General features: G+C 43.6%; 2 long non-coding RNA genes across 3 annotated transcripts in view; one reads left to right on the forward strand and one right to left on the reverse strand.

Moving 5' to 3' along the window:
- LOC139186610 (uncharacterized) lies at positions 1-4,845 on the forward strand. Of its 2 annotated transcripts, none has more exons than XR_011570265.1 (3): positions 1-124; positions 4,013-4,188; positions 4,709-4,845. It is a non-coding gene; the product is annotated as an uncharacterized lncRNA (long non-coding RNA). The 2 variants fall into 2 exon arrangements; XR_011570264.1 differs by having other exon boundaries at positions 4,013-4,192; positions 4,709-4,843.
- Positions 4,744-14,067, reverse strand: part of LOC109567793 (uncharacterized) — a 27,581-nt gene continuing 18,257 nt past the window's right edge. Inside the window, exon 3 of the long non-coding RNA XR_002182105.2 lies at positions 4,744-4,873. This is a non-coding gene — a long non-coding RNA (uncharacterized lncRNA). The remainder of the gene's footprint in view (positions 4,874-14,067) is intronic.

The following is a 14,067-nucleotide window of genomic DNA, read 5'->3' on the forward strand; positions in this document are numbered from 1 at the left end:
CTGGGCCCCAAGATTCACAGTCTGGCCTCTCATGATCATTACCTAGGGGACTCTTAGAAGGGCAGGACCTCAGCTCCCCTGCAGACCTGCGGAAAGAGAACCTGCATTTTGAAAAGATGCCCAGGTAAGTCGCGAGGAGGCTCAAGGTGGAGAGGCGCTGGTTTTCAGGCTGCAGCCAGCCCCAGAGCTCCAAGTCCAGAAGACAATTGCCTTTCAGTTCTGTAACTCAGGTGAGCAGAGGATGAATGGAAGAGTGGCCCCCTCCCTCTAGGTGCGGGTGGGGGAGGGGAGAGAACAGGAAGGATTCAACTCTGCTTTCTCCCCACAAGAGGCTGTAGCACGTGAGGTCTGAGGCGTGTGGCTTTCAGCAGCTCCCCACTTAAGAGTTTAAAATAACTTTCTGGTTTTAAAAAAGTAAGGAAGAAAGAAAAGGGAACCTCCCACTGCAGCCCACACAGCCCTGACATGAAAGGAGGACTCTGCTCCCCTCTCCCCAGCTCCAAGCCCACTTTCCATCTCTTTGGAGACAGTGACAGAGGCAGTGCTCCAGGAGGATTCAAGTGGGAGATTCTTAGAGCTAGAGAGCCTCTAAGATAATTCACTTTAAGCTTCTCATTTAGCAGGTGGAGCAATCAAGGCTCAGAGAGCAGAAGTGGTTTGTCCAAGGTCACACAGCAAGTTAGGGGCAGCAACAGTTCAGGAATCATAGAGGTAGGAGATGCCTTGAAACCACCTACTTCAGAGTTACAGACTCATGAGAATTGGTGCTGGAACTTTGATTGGTACCGGGTGCCATCTCTGCATCTATTCACAGGTGGAGAGCCTGCCAACATTTTTAACTATAGTAAAATGTGCATAACATAACATTTACCATCTTAACCATTTTTTAAAGATTTTTTTTAATGTGGACCATTTTTTTAAAAAGTCTTTATTGAATTTGTTACAGTATTGCTTCTGTGTTTTGTTTTTTGTTTTTAATGCTTTGGTGTTTTGGTCTTGAAGCATGTGGGAATCTTAGCCCCCAGACCAGGGGGTGCACCCATACCCCCAGCATTAGAAAGTGAAGTGGTAAGTGCTGGGCCACCAGGGAAGTCCCATCTTAGCCATTTTTGAGTGTTCATTTCAGGAGCATTGAGTGCGTTCACACTGTTGTATAGCGAGCCTGCCACTCTTGGTAGAGCATGGGGATGGCAAATCTATCACTCTCTTAGTTTACTCTAAGAAAAACTGCAGGGAGCGAATGATAAATGGCTACAGACGCTGGGGTCAGGGAGACAATAGGGAGTGGCGGGGACTGTGGCAAGCTGGAGTGCGTGCAACTCCATCCGCGAGGCAGTCACTACTCAACTGCAGCTGACACGTGCCTACACGGATGCTAAATCATCTGTATATGAAAACATCTGACTTATTTTTAAATGTGTTTTTATAGAAGTATAGTTGATTTGTAATGTTGTGTTAGTTTCTGGTGTAGAGCAAACTGACTCAATTATTATATATACATATTTCTTCATATTATTTCCCAGTATGGTTTATCATAGGATATTGAATATAGTTCCTCGTGTTATACGGTAAAATCTTTTTTTTAATCCACTGTCTATATCAGTGATCAGTGAACAGTGAACGTCGCTCAGTCGTGTCCGACTCTTTGCCACCCCATGGACTATACAGTCCGTGGAATTCTCCAGGCCAGAATACTGAAGTGGGCAGCCTTTCCCTTCTCCAGGGGATCCTCCCAACCCAGGGATCAAACCCAGGTCTCCTGCATCGCAGGCGGATTCTTTACCAGCTGAGCCACAATAGTTTGCGAATCCTGAACTTCCAACCCACCCTTCCTTGGACCACTTGGCAGCCACAAGCCTGCTCTCTGTGTCTGTGAGTCTGTCTGTGAGTGTGTGTCTGTGAGTGTGTGTCTGTGAGTGTGTGTCTGTGAGTGTGTGTCTGTGAGTCTGTGTCTGTGAGTCTGTGTCTGTGAGTCTGTGTCTGTGAGTCTGTTTCTGTCTCAGAGATAAGTTCATTTCTGCCGTATTTTAGAGTTCACATGTAAGTGATGCCCGTGGCATTGTCTTTCTTTTTCTGATGTTCTTCACTTATTATGCTAATCTCTAGGTCCATCCATGTTTGCAAATGGCATTATTTCACTCTTTTTGATGGCTTTTCCATCGCATATATACACCACATCTTCTTCATCTTCTTTATCCATTCATCTGTCAGTGGAATTTAAGTTGTTTCCATGTTCTGGCTGTTGAAAACACCAAATGTTTTAAATTTTTTTTGCAAAATTCAAAATATTTTGAAAAGATAAACATAAAAATTTCCCTCACAATTGGGTCTCTCACTCCCATAGCTAACAGTTATTGGTTTGTTATGAATGCTTAAAGTCTCTTCATAATTATACAAATAGTATTAACATTTACATACATTTTTTTCTTTTCTCCATTTTTACACAAAGAGACCACAATAAACACTTTGTTTTAGATCTGGCTTTTTATTTAACAGTTTATCCTAAAGAACTTACCTGATCAGTACTGGGCAGAGTCTTCATTTTTTCCAGCTGCATAGTATTGCATTCTGTGGATGGCCTACATTTGATCTAACTCATCCCCTATTGATAGAAACTTTTTTTGAAAAAATTTTTTGAAACTGTTGCATTACAAACAATGCTGCCTGAATAACCTCCAATATATATCATTTTTCACATGTGCACATGTATCTGTAGGCTAATTTCCAAAAAGTAGAATTTCTATATTTGGATTTTTAATATTTAACAACCCTGCCAAATTATCCCCCTCATAGTAGTGGGACAAGATCCATTCCCACTAATCGTGTATGAATGACTGTTTCCTCACAATTAAACACCTTATTGCTTTAATATTGACAAAATGAAACAGAATAAAAACGATGTGGATCCAAACAAACATGCCTGTGGACTGTATCAGCCCCGACTTTAACAGCGTCAGCCCTTCAAAGCCCAGAAACATTGACCAATCTCCCTCAAGTTGCAAAGCAGATGAAGTGCAGAGTCAGGATTCAAATCCTGACAGTTTGATTACTATTCCTGAGCCACTTCTCAGTCAACTGCCCACTTGGGGGACACCTCAGCTTAGGTGGTAAGAAACTAGAGCTTCTGCAGAGTTATCTTGTCAGCTCGAGCATTTGAAACAATAATCAGGCTTATTTGCAGATGGTGACTGTCAACGGAGCTGTCCCCACACCCAGCAAGTACCTCCTCTCAGATATATCGGTCAGTTTTTCCTGTGTAACAATCAATCACAAAACTCTTATTTGCGTGGGTGCTTTTAACATCCTTCATCCAAGTGCTTGAAGTGAAATGAAAGTCAACCAGTCATGTCCAACTCTTTGCACCCCCATGGACTATACAGTCCGTGGTATTCTCCAATCCAGAATACTGGAGTGGGTAACCTTTCCCTTCTCTAGGGGATCTTCCCAATCCAGGGATTGAACCAGGTCTCCCACGTTGCAGGCGATTATTTACCAGTTGAGCCACAAGGGAAGCCCAAATGCTTGAGGAAGCCCCTTATTGCAGAAGTGACTCTGCAACTAAACCCAGAAAGTAGCTGTGGATCCAGACGGACTTGAGCTTCTCTTCTGGGTCAATCCTCTTGTAAACAGTATGACTTTGGATAATTGTCTCTTTGAAGCTTTCTTTTTCCTCAACTATAATAGGAGGATAAAAATAGTCCCCATTTGGAATTGTGATAACCACAGTGGACACAAAATAAGTACTTTGAACATGAGAATCAGGCCCAGCTCACCAAGATGTTCAGGCTATGACAGGTTCAAAGGAACTGGGCCTTCGTGAAAGGAGAGAAGGTTTACGGGTTCTTATTCCTCCACGTCACACCCTCATTTAGTTAAGAATAGTGCACAGAATCACCCATACTCATCACATCATGGTTTTTTCCATCGAGCACATATTAACATAATTAGATGTGTGTCGGTTGCATACACATGGAAAACAGTTCCTTTTTATTTATATTGTGTTTATGGTCAGGAAGATCCCCTGGAGAAGAGAATGGCAACCCATTCCCGTATCCTTGCCTGGAGAAGTCCGAGGACAGAGGAGCAGTCTACAGTCTATGGGGTCGCAAACAGACGGACACGACTGAGCAACCAACACTTTCACTTTCAACTTTATGCAACTAGATTGACAGCAGGGACTATCTTCTGGTGGGTAAGACAAGCATGGGAAGGGCTAAATATTTTGAAAGATAGAATGAAATAAATGTGCAAAGTGCCATGGGGAAGGGCAACCCACTCAAATGGGAGCCTGGAAGGGCTTCTAGAGTATTCAGAATCCGTTCTTGAAGGAGGGTTAGGGAATGCAAGAGGACCTTGCATTTACTAAACAGCTATTTGCTTGGCACTCGGCTTCCTGACTTAATTTTTTCTGTTGAGTTTTTTGTCTTTAAAAAATAACACCAATAGGATATCACTTACATGTGGAATCTAAAAACATATAAATTAGTGAATATAACAAAAAGGAAGCAGACTCACAAACATAGAGGACAAACCAGTGGTTACCAGTTGAGAGAGGGAAGCGGGGGAGGGGCATCACGCGGGAAGGAGAGTGAGAGTTACAAACTATTGGGTAATTAAATAAGCTAGAAAGATCCATTGTTCAGCACGGGGGATGTAGCCAGTGTTTTGTAACGATAACTGGAGGATTTGTTGTTGTTCACTTGGTCAGTCACGTCCAGTGCTTTGTGACACCACGGACTGCAACACGCCAGGCTTTCCTGTCCTTCATCATCTCCCAGTGTTTGCTCGAACTCATTTCCATCGAGTCGGTGATGCCATCCAACCATCTCATCCTCTGTCGTCCCCTTCTCCTCCTTCTCCTCTGGAGGATAGACTTTAAAAATTGTGAATCACTCTATTGTATAGCTGTAATTTATATAACATTATACATCAACTCCACTTCAACAAAAAAAGGAATTAAAAAGGGAACATGAAAAAAAAAAAAAGGAGGTTGTTTAAAAAAAAAAAGTGTATGTCAGCTTTTGCTACAGAACAAATTCTCATTTATTTCTGGCTCACACATCTGTGGATTTTGCGGGGAGCTACCATTGATCTCATGATCTCAGCTGGGCCTCTGGGCAGGGGGGTTTGATTTAGGGATGCCTCACATGTCACTCTTTTTTTATTTTCGGAGACTAGCAGGCTACGCAGAGCATGTTCTCACGGTAAAATGCAGGAGGCCAGGAGAGCATCTCGACTCCACCAGCACATTTCAAGTCTTTATTTACATCGTGTCCACTGATACCCCATTGCCAAAGCCAATCACATGGCTAAGGTCAAAGGCAAGAGATGGAGAAGTGGATGGAGAAGATATATATTTGCTCAAAGATAACCAAGTCTACTGCAACCAATCATACGTGAATGGAAGTGAAGTGAAAGTCGCTCAGTCATGCCCAACTCTTTGCGACCCCACGGACTATACATGGACTGTGAAACAAACGCTTGGCGGGCACAAACAGAACCTTCTGTGCACCAGGACCCAAGAGAAAGGAGCAGTGACTCCGCAAAAGACTGACCCAGACTTGCCCAAAAGTGTCCAGGAGTCCCCCGCAAAGGCATGGGTCAGCGTGGCCTGCTGCAGGGCTGGGGGCACTGAGTGCAGCAGTGCATCTGGGACCTTTTGAAGGAGGTCGCCATTACCTTCCTTACCTCCACCATAGTTTGAGGTTTGTGATGTTGTACAGGATACAGGGATCAAGACCATCCCCATGGAAAAGAAATGCAAAAAAGCAAAATGGCTGTCTGGGGAGGCCTTACAAATAGCTGTGAAAAGAAGAGAAGCGAAAAGCAAAGGAGAAAAGGAAAGATATAAGCATCTGAATGCAGAGTTCCAAAGAATAGCAAGAAGAGATAAGAAAGCCTTCTTCAGCGATCAATGCAAAGAAATAGAGGGAAACAACAGAATGGGAAAGACTAGGGATCTCTTCAAGAAAATCAGAGATACCAAAGGAACATTTCATGCAAAGATGAGCTCGATAAAGGACAGAAATTGTATGGACCTAACAGAAGCAGAAGATATTAAAAAGAGATGGCAAGAATACACAGAAGAACTGTACAAAAAAGATCTTCACGACCCAGATAATCACGATGGTGTGATCACTGACCTAGAGCCAGACATCCTGGAATGTGAAGTCAAGTGGACCTTAGAAAGCATCACTACGAACAAAGCTAGTGGAGGTGATGGAATTCCAGTTGAGCTATTCCAAATCCTGAAAGATGATGCTGTGAAAGTACTGCACTCAATATGCCAGCAAATTTGGAAAACTCAGCAGTGGCCACAGGGCTGGAAAAGGTCAGTTTTCATTCCAATCCCAAAGAAAGGCAATGCTAAAGAATGCTCAAACTACCGCACAATTGTACTCATCTCACATGCTAGTAAAGTAATGCTCAAAATTCTCCAAGCCAGGCTTCAGCAATACGTGAACTGTGAACTTCCTGATGTTCAAGCTGGTTTTAGAAAAGGCAGAGGAACCAGAGATCAAATTGCCAACATCCACTGGATCACAGAAAAAGCAAGAGAGTTCCAGAAAAACATCAATTTCTGCTTTATTGACTATGTCAAAGCCTTTGACTGTGTGGATCACAATAAACTGTGGAAAATTCTGAAAGAGATGGGAATACCAGACCACCTGACCTGCCTCTTGAGAAATTTGTATGCAGGTCAGGAAGCAACAGTTAGAACTGGACATAGAACAACAGACTGGTTCCAAATAGGAAAAGGAGTTCGTCAAGGCTGTATATTGTCACCCTGTTTATTTAACTTCTATGCAGAGTACATCATGAGAAATGCTGGACTGGAAGAAACACAAACTGGAATCAAGATTGCCGGGAGAAATCTCAATAACCTCAGATATGCAGATGACACCACCCTTATGGCAGAAAGGGAAGAGGAACTAAAAAGCCTCTTGATGAAAGTGAAAGTGGAGAGTGAAAAAGTTGGCTTAAAGCTCAACATTCAGAAAATGAAGATCATGGCATCCGGTCCCACCACTTCATGGGAAATAGATGGGAAAACAGTGGAAACAGTGTCAGACTTTATTTTTCTGGGCTCCAAAATCACTACAGATGGTGACTGCAGCCATGAAATTAAAAGACGCTTACTCCTTGGAAGGAAAGTTATGACCAACCTAGATAGCATATTCAAAAGCAGAGACATTACTTTGCCAACAAAGGTCTGTCTAGTCAAGGCTATGGTTTTTCCTGTGGTCATGTATGGATGTGAGAGTTGGACTGTGAAGAAGGCTGAGCGCTGAAGAATTGATGCTTTTGAACTGTGGTGTTGGAGAAGACTCTTGAGAGTCCCTTGGACTGCAAGGAGATCCAACCAGTCCATTCTGAAGGAGATCAGCCCTGGGATTTCTTTGGAAGGAATGATGCTAAAGCTGAAACTCCAGTACTTTGGCCACCTCATGCGAAGAGTTGACTCATTGGAAAAGACTCTGATGCTGGGAGGGATTGGGGGCAGGAGAAGAAGGGGACGACAGAGGATGAGATGGCTGGATGGCATCACGGACTCGATGGACGTGAGTCTGGGTGAACTCCAGGAGTTGGTGATGGACAGGGAGGCGATTCATGGGGTCGCTAAGAGTCGGACACAACTAAGCATCTGATCTGATCTGATAGTTTGGCCCCAGGTAAACAACAGGGAGGGAACACAGCCCCACCCATCAACAGAAAACTGGATGAAAGATTTACTGAGCATGGCCCCACCCTTCATTTCAGTTCAGCCACTCAAAGTGTCCAGCTCTTTTTGACCTCATGGACTGCAGCAGGCCAGGCCTCCCTGTCCATCATCAACTCCCGGAGTTTACTCAAACTCAGGTCCATCGAGTCGGTGATGCCATCCAACCATCTCATCCTCTGTCATCCCCTTCTCCTCCTGCCTTCCTTCAATCTTTCCCAGCATCAGGGTCTTTTCAAATGAGTCAGCTCTTCACATCAGGTGGTCAAAGTATTGGAGTTTCAGCTTCAACATCGGTCCTTCCAATGAATATTCAGGACTGATTTCCTTTAGGATGGACTGGTTAGATCTCCTTGCAGTCCAAGGGACTCTCAAGAGTCTTCTCCAATACCACAGTTTAAAAGCTTCAATTCTTCTGCACTCAGCTTTCTTTATAGTCCAATTTTCACATCCATACATGACTACTGGAAAAACTATAGCCTTGACTAGGCAGACCTTTGTTGGCAAAGTAATGTCTCTGCTTTTGAATATGCTGTCTAGGTTGGTCATAACTTTTCTCCCAAGAAGTAAGTGTCTTTTAATTTCATGGCTGCAGTCACCATCTGCAGTAATTTTGGAGCCCCCAGAAATAAAGTCTGCCACTGTTTCCACTGTTTCTCCATCTATTTGCTATTAAGTGATGAGACCAGATGCCATGATCTTAGTTTTCTGAATGTTGAGCTTCAAGCCAACTTTTTCACTCTCCTCTTTCACTTTCATCAAGAGGCTCTTTAGTTCTTCACTTTCTGTCCATCAGAACAAGATCCAATTTCCCCCTCATTCAGTCTCTCCTATCAGGAAGCTTCTATAAGCCTCTTACCCTGCTCCACCAGAGGGCAAACAGACTGAAAACCACAATCACAGGAAACTAATCAATGGACCGCAGTCTTGTCTAACTCAATGAAACTATGAGCCATGTCGTGTAGGGCCACCTAAGATGGTCGGGTCGTGGTGAAGAGTTCTGACAAAATGTGGTCCACTGGAGAAGGGAATGGCAAACTACTTCAGTATTCTTGCCTTGAGAACCCCATGAACAGTATGAAAAGGCAAAAAGATAGGACACTAAAAGATGCTCTCCCCAGGTTGGTAGATGCCTAGTATGCTACTGGAGATCAGTGGAGAAACAACTCCAGAAAGAATGAAGAGACAGAACCAAAGCAAAAACAACACCCAGCTGTGGATGTGACCGGTGATGGAAGTAAAGTCCGATGCTGTAAACAACAATATTGCATAGGAACCTGGAATGTTATGTCCATGAATCGAGGCAAATTGGAAGTGGTCAAACAGGAGATGGCAAGAGTGAACATCAACATTCTAGGAATTAGCAAACTAAAATGGACTGGAATGGAAGAATTTAATTCAGATGACCATTATATCTACTACTGTGGGCAAGAATCCCTTAGAAGAAATGTAGTAGCCATCATAGTCAACAAAAGAGTCCGAAATGCAGTACTTGGATGCAATCTCAAAAATGACAGAATGATCTCTGTTCATTTCCAAGGCAAACCATTCAATATCACAGTAATCCAAGTCAGTGCCCCAACCAGTAATGCTGAAGAATCTGAACAGTTCTATGAAGACCTACAAGACCTTCTAGGACTAACTCCCAAAAAAGATGTCCTTGTAGGGGACTGGAATACAAAAGTAGGAAGTCAAGAAACACCTGGAGTAACAGGCAAATTTGCCCTTGGAGTACAGAATGAAGCAGGGCAAAGGCTAATAGTTTTGCCAAGAGAATGCACTGGTCATAGCAACACCCTCTTCCAACAACACAAGAGAAGACTCTACACATGGACATCACCAGATGGTCAACACCGAAATCAGATTGATTATATTCTTTTCAGCCAAAGATGGAGAAGTTCTATACAGTCAGCAAAAACAAGACTGGGAGCTGACTGTGGCACAGACCATAAACTCCTTATTGCCAAATTCAGACTTAAATTGAAGAAAGTAGGGAAAATCACTAGACCATTCAGGTAAATCAAATCCCTTACGATATACAGTGGAAGTGACAGAGTGCCTAAAGAGCTATGGATGGAGGTTCGTGACATCGTTCAGGAGGCAGGCATCAAGACCATCCCCAAGAAAAAGAAATTCAAAAAGGCAAAATGGTTGTCTGAGAAGACCTTACAAATAGCTGTGAACAGAAGAGAAACAAAAGGCAAAGGAGAAAAGGAAAGATATACCCATTTGAATGCAGAGTTCCAAAGAATAGCAAGAAGAGATAAGAAAGCCTTCCTCAGTGATCAATGCAAAGAAATAGAGGAAAACAATAGAATGGGAAAGTCTAGGGATCTCTTCAAGAAAAATAGAGATACCAAGGGAACTTTTCATGCAAAGATGGGCACAATAAAGGACAGAAATGGTATGGCCTAACAGAACAGAAGATATTAAGAAGAGGTGGAAAGAATACATAGAAGAACTATATAAAAAAGATCTTCATGACCCAGATAATCATGATAGTGTGATCACTCACCTAGAGCCAGACATCCTGGAATGTGAAGTCAAGTGGGCCTTAGGAAGCATTACTACAAACAAAGCTAGTGGAGGTGATGGAATTCCAGTTGAGTTATTTCAAATCCTAAAAGACAATGCTGTGAAAGTGCTGCACTCAATATGCCAGCAAATTTGGAAAACTCAGCAGTGGCCACAGGACTGGAAAAGGTCAGTTCTCATTTCAATCCCAAAGAAAGGCAATGTCAAAGAATGCTCAAACTACCCAATTGTACTCATCTCACATGCTAACAAATTAATGCTCAAAATTCTCCAAGCCAGGCTTCAACAGTATGTGAACCGTGAACTTCCATATATTCACACTGGATTTAGAAAAGGCAGAGGAACCAGATATCAAATTGCAAACATTCATTGGATTATCAAAAAAGCAAGAGAGTTCCAGAAAAACATCTATTTCTGCTTTATTGACTATGCCAAAGCCTTTGACTGTGTGGACCACAACAAACTCTGAAAAATTCTGAAAGAGATGGGAATACCAGACCACCTGACTCGCCTCTTGAGAAATCTGTATGCAGGTCAGGAAGCAACAGTTAGAACTGGACATGGTACAACAGACTGGTTCCAAATAGGAAAAGGAGTACGTCAAGGCTATATATTGTCACCTTGTGTATTTAACTTATATGCAGAGTACATCATGAGAAATGCTGGGCTGGATGAAACACAAGCTGGAATCAAGATTGCCAAGAAGAAATATCAATAACCTCAGATACACAGATAACACAGATAACACCACCCTTACGGCAGAAAGAGAACTAAAGAGCCTCTTGATGAAAGTGAAAGAGGAGAGTGAAAAAATTGGCTTCAAACTCAACATTCAGAAAACGAAGATCATGGCATCTGGTCCCATCACTTCATGGCAAATAGATGGGGAAACAGTGGATACTGACAGATTTTATTTTGGGGGGCTCCAAAATCACTGCAGATGGTGACTGCAGCCATGAAATTAAAAGACCCTTGCTCCTTGGAAGAAAAGTTATGACCAACCTAGACAGAATATTAAAAAGCAGAGACATTACTTTGCCAACAAAGGTCCATCTAGTCAAAGCTATGGTTTTTCCACTAGTCATGTATGGATGGGAGAGCTGGACCATAAAGAAAGCTGAGCGGTGAAGAATTGATGCTTTTGAACTGTGGTGTTGGAGAAGACTCTCAATTGAGAGTCCGTTGGACTGCAAGGAGATCCAACCAGTCCATCCTAAAGAAAATCAGTCCTGAATGTTCATTGGAAGGACTGATGTTGAAGCTGAAACTCCAATACTTTGGCCACCTGATGTGAGTAACTGACTCATTTGAAAAGACCTTGATGCTGGGAAAGATTGAGGACAGGAGAAGAAGGGAATGACAGAGGATGCGATGATTGGATGGCATCACCGACTTGATGGACATGAGTTTGAGTAAACTCCAGGAGTTGGTAATGGACAGGGAGGCCTGGTGTGCTGCAGTCCATGGGATTGCAAGGAGTCGGACACGACTGAGTGACTGAACTGAACTGAACTGAACTATACAATCTATGGAATTCTCCAGGCCAGAATACTGGAGTGGGTATCCTTTCCCTTCTCCAGGGGTTCTTCCCAACCCAGGGATTGAACCCAGATCTCCCGCAATGGAGGTGGATTCTATACCAGCTGAGCCATAAGGGAAGCCCAAGAATACTGGAGTGGGTATGTGAATGGAGTGGCATTAAATATTCAAACAAGAAGGACTTCCCTGGCAGTGGTTAAGACTATGGATTTACAATGTCAGGGAACTAAGATCCCACATGGCAAGGCCAAATAATAAAACAAAATAAAAAATAAAATAAAGAGAGTAAGAACTAAATTTTTTTAATTATTAAAAAAATAGAACTATCGTGCCTAATAGTTTAAAAAAAATTAAACAGGAAAGTATAAAAACATGGCTGATTGATGTTGATGTATGGCAGAAATCAACACAACATTGTAAAGCAATTATCCACCAATTAAAAATATATAATTTTTTTTAAAAAGGAAGATAAAAACATAACAAGAGACGGAAATGTTTTACCCTCCTCCCCATCCTCCCATCTACCCAGCCAGGCATAATCACCCCATCATTTTGGGTCAAGTCCCATCAGACTTTTTCCCACACTTTCACACACACACAGAAGGTTTTTATTTTACACAATGAGCTCATACTGTATGTATTTTCACATGACAATTATAAGTATCTAACCATTTAACAAGTATATTGACCCTATGATTAGAGTTTTTGAGTAGCTGTTTTATAAGCGAGAAATCTGAGGTTAAGACGCTTACCCAAGATCACCCTGTTCCTCAATAGCTGAACCAGGACTCAAACCTAGGACTTTCCAAAAATTATCTTTATTACAATGAGACTGCCTCTATAAAAGGGGGATCCAGTTGTACCACTAAACTTGCCAGTAGCCCACTTTGCCTATCCTCTGGGACCCCCGAGAAGGAAGACTCTGTGTGTGTGTTGACCGTGAGTGAGTTTTCGGAAAAGGAAAAAGGAGTTGTTACTACGACTGGCCTTGTGTTAAGAGCTTTGGGAGACACACTGTGGAGAAAAGACCCCCACCCTCCGGTCACTTATAATTAAAGAAGGAGGGAGTCTCTTTTGACGCAGTGGAATGTCACAGCAGGATGCGCTTGGACACCGATGGGACGTTTTCTGTTATTCTGAGAGGTGGACGCCGGAGGACGTGAGCCTTAAGCACTTTCCTAGAAAATGGGAGGGATTTAGAGAAAGGAGAAAGAATGAATATTGGCCTGCATCAGGAACATGATGTCGTGTGGCTGTGTCACCAGGGGGCTCAGTTTAGACCGGGATCAGGGGAGGTTTCTTGAGGATCTGACCTTAAAGCAGAACCTTGAAGGCTGAGTGGAAATCAGGCAAAGAGTAGGGCTTCCCTGCTGGCTCAGTGGTAAAGAATCTGCCTGCCAATGCATGAGACGCGGGTTCAATCCCTGAGTCGGGAAGATCCCTGAAGGAGGAGATGGCAACCCACTCCAGTATTCTTGCCTGGAAAATCCCACGGACAGAGGAGCCTGGTGGGCTACAATCCATGGAGTGGCAAAAGAATCAGACACGACTTAGAAACAAACAAAAAAAAACAACAGGGGAAGAGAGAGAAGGGCACGTGACAAAGCCCTGATGGAAGCCAGAGAGGGTGTGAGCATCCGAGAATGAGAGGATCCCTGGGTGGTGAGGTAGGGGGTGGGGATAGAGGCGTGGAAGCGGGGATGAGGTAAGGCCAGGCGGCCAGCGGAGCTTGCAGGGATCGAGCTGACCTGCGTGGGATGAGCAGGTAAGAGGGGCTGAGTGTGTGTGACCATGTGCTGGTGCCAGAGGAAGACCGCACACCTACGTGACCATGCAAGAGTGACTTCAGGAGCATATAAGAGAGCAAGGTAAGGGCAGCGCGTGGCTCTGGGTCAGGGCCGGGGAGGTACTGTGTAAATCGTGTGATGATTTGGGATACGACATCCTCCGTCAGCTCTGCAGCTAGAAATTCAAGGTTTCTAAGGGGTGCCTAGAATAACAAAACTTGAGAAGCCGTTTACTCGGAGTTCGGACAAAGCACAGAGGAGACAAATTCTGGTGTGTCAGTGGTGTGGGAGAGAGGAGGGAGGGATTGGCATCTGGAAGGTGTCACAAGGTGACATCTGAGCTAGATCTTGAGGAATGAATGGGAGCTCACTAAGCGAGGGGGGCGGGGAGGACACTCCAGGCAGAAGGCAGAGCAGAGGCCAAGGCAGGGTGTTCTGAAGTGCCCAATGGATAAAGGAAATAGGTCAGGGGGAGGTTATAAGCTT

The sequence above is a fragment of the Bos indicus genome, chromosome 13, assembly GCF_029378745.1.
Source record: "Bos indicus isolate NIAB-ARS_2022 breed Sahiwal x Tharparkar chromosome 13, NIAB-ARS_B.indTharparkar_mat_pri_1.0, whole genome shotgun sequence".
Taxonomy (NCBI): Eukaryota; Metazoa; Chordata; class Mammalia; order Artiodactyla; family Bovidae; genus Bos; species Bos indicus.